The following is a 6,714-nucleotide window of genomic DNA, read 5'->3' on the forward strand; positions in this document are numbered from 1 at the left end:
GTTGCGGTGGCCGGTGCGCTAGCAGCTTGAGTCCAAGTCCGGGCCGAGATGCCGCAGTATCAGACCTGGGAGGAGTTCAGCCCCACGGCGGAGAAACTCTACCTCGCGGACCTGATGAGGGCATGAGTGGTTCTCAAATATAGACACCTTAATGGAAATTTCTACATTAAAGTAACAGATGATTTAGTTTGTTTGTTGTACAGAACAGATCAAGCTCAAGATGTAAAGATGATTGAGAAATTCCACAGTCAGCTGATGCGACTTATGGTAGCCAAGGAGTCCCGCAAAGTTACCATGGAAACAGACTGACAGTTTGAAATGAAGATTCTTTTTGTCCTGTTTGAAGGAAGTATGCATCTTTTGAAATTGATAAAATATTGGAACAGAAAACACTTTATGTAACTGAGTGAGCTATTCAGAAGCCAAGAGATCATTTTTTGTATTTTCTTTTTAATGTTTACCTTAGAGCTGTAGGAATATAAATGCTTTCATTTAGGGAACCATTATTTTTTGGAAATTAAACAAGAAACGCATATATCTTAGAAACTTTTTGCAGAAACTAGTTGATTTTGTGCAAAATGTATAATTATTTCACTGGTAAATGTGTATCTGTAATTTTAAAATAAAACACTAAGAAAGCCAAAAAAAAAAAAAGATGAAAATAGAGAGGCTCTTATGTGACCCACTATGAAGTGGTAGAAGAGAAATGAGAAGCAGCATGTGGCAGCACAGTGCAAGGAGACAGTGAGTGATGGCTTGTTCGGGATGGACAGAAGACAGCTATGAAAACTCGTGTGGCTCTGACTGACCTTTCCATAGGGACTTCATGCATGTTCCTGTGCTTAAGGTAAATTCTGGGTTTTGTTTGTTTGGCGAGAATTTCCTGTACCTTAGCAATTTTGTACAAATTTGGTAAGAGAGCAAGCAAGGATCCCAAAGAAGTAAACTGTGCAGCTCAAACTACGAGTGTACTTGTATAAGTTAACTAAATAAGGTATCATAAAAAATAAATAAATAAGGTATCATAAGATACCTAGATTTGAATGAACAGGTTTCTGCTTCATGATCTCATAGGGGTGGACAATGGGTGGGAACACCTGGAGGGAGAAAGATGAGTTAGAAGCATGCTGTACTGGTTACAGCAAGAGATTAAGAAAATGATAAGAGATAGCATCAATGAAACATTGGGCTTGACTAGTTTACTCAGAAGCAGATTTTGAAAGTGGAATGTATATTTACATGATTTATTGGGGAGTTGCAGGAAGCAGATAGGATAAATAGGTGTGAGTAGCTAAACGAAGTTAGAACCCAAATATAGCTGCAATAACAAATTGCCTGAGTCATCTAGTCAATGAGATCATGAAATAGATTTGAACAACACAGGCAACGATACTGAGGCCTTGAGGAACTTGTCCTTCCCTGTTACTTTGTAACTGTGCAAAATTTCCAGAACAAGGAGAAAAAAAAAATTCTTCAGATAGAGATATGTTGGCCCATTGGCCAAGGACAATTCTCCAAAGATGGTGCCAGAGATTTGAGTAACTTTATCCAGAAAATAATGTTCCTTTCTCTTACTGGACCTTGAATCACATGAAATTTATTTTTGTTTGTGAAATGTGCACACTTCAGGCAAAGAGACTGAGAAAAAATGCCATACACTTTATTACAAGCCAACTGAAATTCACTAATGCAATGATATTATGGGCCTATGGATTCTAATATATAAGATCATTTTTTCATTTTCATTATCTTTTAGGTAATGTTGGTTGTAAAATTGCAATTTTTCTGGGAAGGATGATCCAGGGTCTTTCCTTTTATACAATCTGTCTCCTCAGCATGGGTCTAGGTCATCACCATCAATTCCCTGAACACCCCAGAGACAGAGCTCAGGACACAGACTAAATGTCAAGATCTTTCCTGCCACCTACTCTTTGAGATCTGTAATTTTTTGATAAGTTCCAGCTTGCTTCATTACATTAGAGCAATGAATAGCATGAATAGATATGTTATTAGAATGCATGCTGGGGAATTTTGAAAGACTTCTTGGGAGATGGTGGATCAGTAAGTAGCAGTGGGTTGGCCTCTTTGAACTTCAGAATCCAGACATTGGAATATAACTTGCAGAAGAAAAGGAGGGAGGTAGATTCCTGGAATCCAGGAAGGATATGAAAGGAGAACTGGCACTCACAAGGAAAGCAAAGAGACAGACCTCAAAGCAGAAAATAGAGGTAGCAAATTGCACTTTTTCCCTGACTCCCAGCTCAAGGTGTGAGAGAGAAGGCTTGAATCTATAGACACAGTGAAAGTGGGTGACCCCCGAGGCCTCCACAGTAGATGACTCCAGAGGATTCTACAGAGAAGGACACCAATGGAGTGGAACAGTGGATTCTGGGAACTACAAGAGCTGGTAAGTGACTCCAGTCTGACCATTCTGTGGAGAAGGAGCTTGGTCAGATGTCATTTTAGGGAGGGGAGGGGCCTAATGAACCTGGGACTCAGAGTAAATTTGGGTAGGCTTCATCTCAGAGGCCTCAGCAACTGAGTGGGGCACAACTGTGCAAGACATCCAGTGTCAGGGAACTGAGGTCAGACCAGAAAGACATCTAGAGTGATACAGGCTGAACAAGTTAGGTCCCAACCCCACAATTAGAGGCCAGGATCTTCCTGAACAGAATTGGTATCCTGCCTTACCCCTATTGCAGGCTTGCTGTGATTATTCAGTACCCCTCCCTAATCCTATTGCAGGCTTTCTGGGATCATCCAGGACAGATCAAGCTCTGTGTGCCTCCTTTGTCTACCAGAGACAGTGGAGTTACAACCTAAATTAGACATTACCACAAAACTGTTGACATCAAAAGATAATCACAGGGCCAGGGAGATAGCTCAGTAGAATAAGCACTTGACTGACAAGCAGAAGGGCCTGAGTTCAATCCCCGGTTTCACAGAAAAAAAAAAAAAGATAATCACATGCTCATAATCTCAGAGAAATATCATTTTCCCCCCTCTTCCTCTGGTTTTCTAAAAAAATTTGTGAATATTTGTTTTTGTGTTTTCTTGAGTGTGAACATCAGTTTTAGGTTTTTTTTTTTTTTTTCTGGCTGTTGTTGTTATATTTAGTTCTTGTTTTTACCTTTTCCTACTTTCTTTTCCTCCTGTCTTTTTCACCAGTTTCCCAAAGCTTGGGTAATATTCCTTTATATTTCAGAGTTGCTTCTAAATATCATCATTTTCTATTATTTCTCTATTTTTTCCCTGTAAACCTTTTAAATTTACTCCTCTGCGGGTAAAACACCATATTGAGGGTATATTTACTGCATATATTTTTCTGAATTGTGTTAGAATTGTTGTACATCTCATACTCATGGTTTAGGATGACAAATTTAACAGTTGCCAAAGTTTGTCATTTTCTGGATGGTACTTGATGCTATTGTTATTACTTATGTAATACTTTAGCCATGGTAACATAGTTGTGATCAGTTCTTCCTTGTATACCAATACTGAGATAGCATGGGGAATCAAAAAACAATAGAATTGGGTGCTAGGTCAACTAGGCAACAACTTCTCATCCCTAATAAATTAAAGAGGCAGGCTCTTAGGGAAGACTCCAAAGTCAAAAGCCAGCTACATCTAGAAGACATCTCTGAAAAACATCATTTCCTAAGTAGTTTTTGATAGCAACAAAGCTGCCTACCATGAGCAAGTTACAAGCATCAATGCAGAAAACAAATTTTTAAAAATAAAAAAATGAGAAGACACAAAAGTGAAATGAATCCCCTCACCTCTAGCTCACACAAGACAAATCCACAAATAATCCTAAAGCCACCCACCTGTACTCTCTGAAGTGGTAACAGCAGAAGTAACAAACCAGATGAATGAATGAGGCTCTAGAAAAAACAAATCATGGGGGCCTGGCCCTAGCTCAGGCCTTTAAGTGGCTACTTCCACAAAGCTGTCAGACTCAGGTTGCTGGAGTTCAAACCTCACACCTCTCCAGCTGGCCAAAAGTGCCCTGAAGGCATATGAGGAACAAAAAAAAAAAAAAAAAAAGAAAGAAAAAACAAATCAGAAATAATTTCTCAGATAACTACAGAGATTGTGACTATAATCAAAGACACACTTAGTGACTCCAGAGCAGAAAAAGATAAAAGAGAGAGAGAGAGAGAGAGAGAGAGAGAGAGAGAGAGAGAGAGAGAGGCATAGGAAACTGATGGAAACCATGAACACTCAATATAGGAAAGAAATGGAATTCACCAAAGATTCCCAAAGATATTCATATAAAAAATTCCACTGAAAGAATACACAGGAGAATGAGCCAATGTGAAGAAAGAATTTCAGATATACAAGATACGATTGTGGTTAGCTATCATGAAGAGAAAGATCTCTCAAAAATAGCATGGGACCATGAAAAATCTATCCAACAGCTGCTAGATGACGCAAAGAATAACATAAGATTGATCAAAGTTCATAAAAAGCAGGAGATAGTACAAGTGACATAAAAAAACCAGTACAAGAAGTCATGGCAGAAAATTTCCCTCAAAGGGAAAAAGAATTTGACATACAGATAAATGAGACATAGAGAACTCTAATTAGCCATGATAAAAACTACATCAAGACATAATAGTGAAGATTCCAGAAGTTCAACACAAGAACAGAATATTAAAAGCTGTTAAACAAAAAAAAATCACCTACAAAGGAAAGCTCATCAAAATCACAGCAGACTTCTCAACCCAAACTCTTTTTTTTTTTTTTGGTGGAATGAGGGATTGAACTCAGGCCCTTGTGCTTGCCAGGGAAGAGCTTATTCTACTGAGCCATCTCCCAGGCCTCCAACCCAAACTCTTAAGGAGAATTTAAAGTAAAGTATTTCAAACCCTAAAGAAAAACAACCTCCAACCCAGATTGATTTACCCACAAAACTATCTTCCAAAATTGATAGAGAAATAAGATACTTCCATGACAAGAACACCTGAGGAAATTCATGTCCACTAAATCAACACTCCAAAAAGTTCTGAAGGATATTCTAGAAAAGGACAAGACAACAATTCCATGAATCCCATAGACTCAATCCACTAGGTAAGGCAATAAATTAAATAGAAGGGCAAATAAGGGAACAAAATTAATGTCATGGAGATACACAAAAAGTTTATGCATGAATTCATTTGTTAGAATCATAAATGCACTTGAAAAACTATAACACCCAATCTTTAAAATAAGTAAGACTTCTCAAACACCTCATGGTAGACAAACATTTTCATAATTTGATAAATGGTAATTACAGAAAAACTATAAATAATATCATATTCAGTGATGATGGTGAACATTTACCATTACAGTTAGAAATAAAAATTTAATTATGTTTTTTAGGGGGGTGTTAAGAGAATTGTTAATACATAAGTCATTTCTTGCAGTGATTTGAAAAAGTACAGGAACATATGAACAAAGTTTAGTACTTTAAGATTTACTTTTGTAAAAGCATGTTCACAAATATTAAATGTTTTATCTGCATTTAAATGTTAAAACAAATATAAAACACAAAAATCCAATGTTAATACTGATCTTCCGTGCCTAACTGGGATTTAGATATTAGTTTATATTTTATAGAAAGAAACTTAAATTAAAAAAAAAGATTTAATTATCAATATTTCTTTTTAATTTTTTTTTGGGAAATTCTAGCTAGTGAGAGAAAGTAAGAGAAAGGAATGAAAGAAGTAAGCTATTTCCTATTCACAAATGACATGATTGTATTGGAAGAAAAGCTGAAAGTAAAAAATAAACATAATGTACCAATTAAAATTCAACACATCTAAAGCCAGACTAAAATAATTATATTCTATAGTAATAAACAATTGAAAAATTCATAATTGTTAAAAATTAAATATATAGTATACAAATAACCCACTTGAAACATAACTCCATTGAAGATTATAAAATATTACAGAGTTATAGTAAAGCAATATAAATGGAAAGAACTTCATTTTCAATTACTATTTTTTAAAATCTTTTTTATTTATTTGGTACAGGGTCTCACTACACAACTCAGACTCATAGTGATCCTCCTGTGTCAACTTCCCCAGCTCTGGTATTACAGGTGTGCACTACCATGCCCAATTTCTGTGGCCAGTATGGCATGTCCAGGGTTCTGGGGCTGGCAAGGCATGTGGTAATGGAGATTGAACCCAAGTCCTTGCATTTTCCAGGCTGGTGCTTAGACCATTGAGCTATCTCTCCAGTCCCAGAACTTCATTTTCAGGAATAGCACATTTCAATATACTCAAGGAATTCTTTTCTTCCCAAATAAAGAGAAATTTTGAGATCTTGTTCATGAGAACAGGAAGAATTCTTAGCCATCAACATTGTACACACTTGCAAGAGAAGAGGTTTTCTTCCCACATCAATGTTGATGGTTACTGAAGTCCTCCAAATCTTTATTCATTTCCCATAGGAAAATTGTGGTTGAAGTGACTGTTGTAGTTAAGCTTGATTGTGGCAACTTGATTGGCTTAGAGACCAGCCAGGCAATTGGTGAGGTATATTTCTGGTTTCTTTTAAACTTCTGATTAAAGTGCCTGCAAGCAGGTACAGGTGCTGGGCGTTCAATCCCTGGGCCTGCTGTGCTGGCCCTGCCCCCAGGGTGCACTGAGATAGCAATTGAGACCGGATATGGTGGCATGCTCCTGTAATCCCAGCTCTTGGGAGGCTGTAAACAGGCAGATC

The 6,714-nt window shown here is 37.3% G+C and overlaps 1 pseudogene; it reads left to right on the forward strand.

Moving 5' to 3' along the window:
• LOC101568290 lies at nt 1-640 on the forward strand (annotated as a pseudogene).
• Nucleotides 641-6,714: the final 6,074 nt, after the last annotated feature.

This window comes from Octodon degus, unplaced genomic scaffold (assembly GCF_000260255.1).
Source record: "Octodon degus isolate 3935 unplaced genomic scaffold, OctDeg1.0 scaffold00071, whole genome shotgun sequence".
NCBI classification, from domain to species: domain Eukaryota; kingdom Metazoa; phylum Chordata; class Mammalia; order Rodentia; family Octodontidae; genus Octodon; species Octodon degus.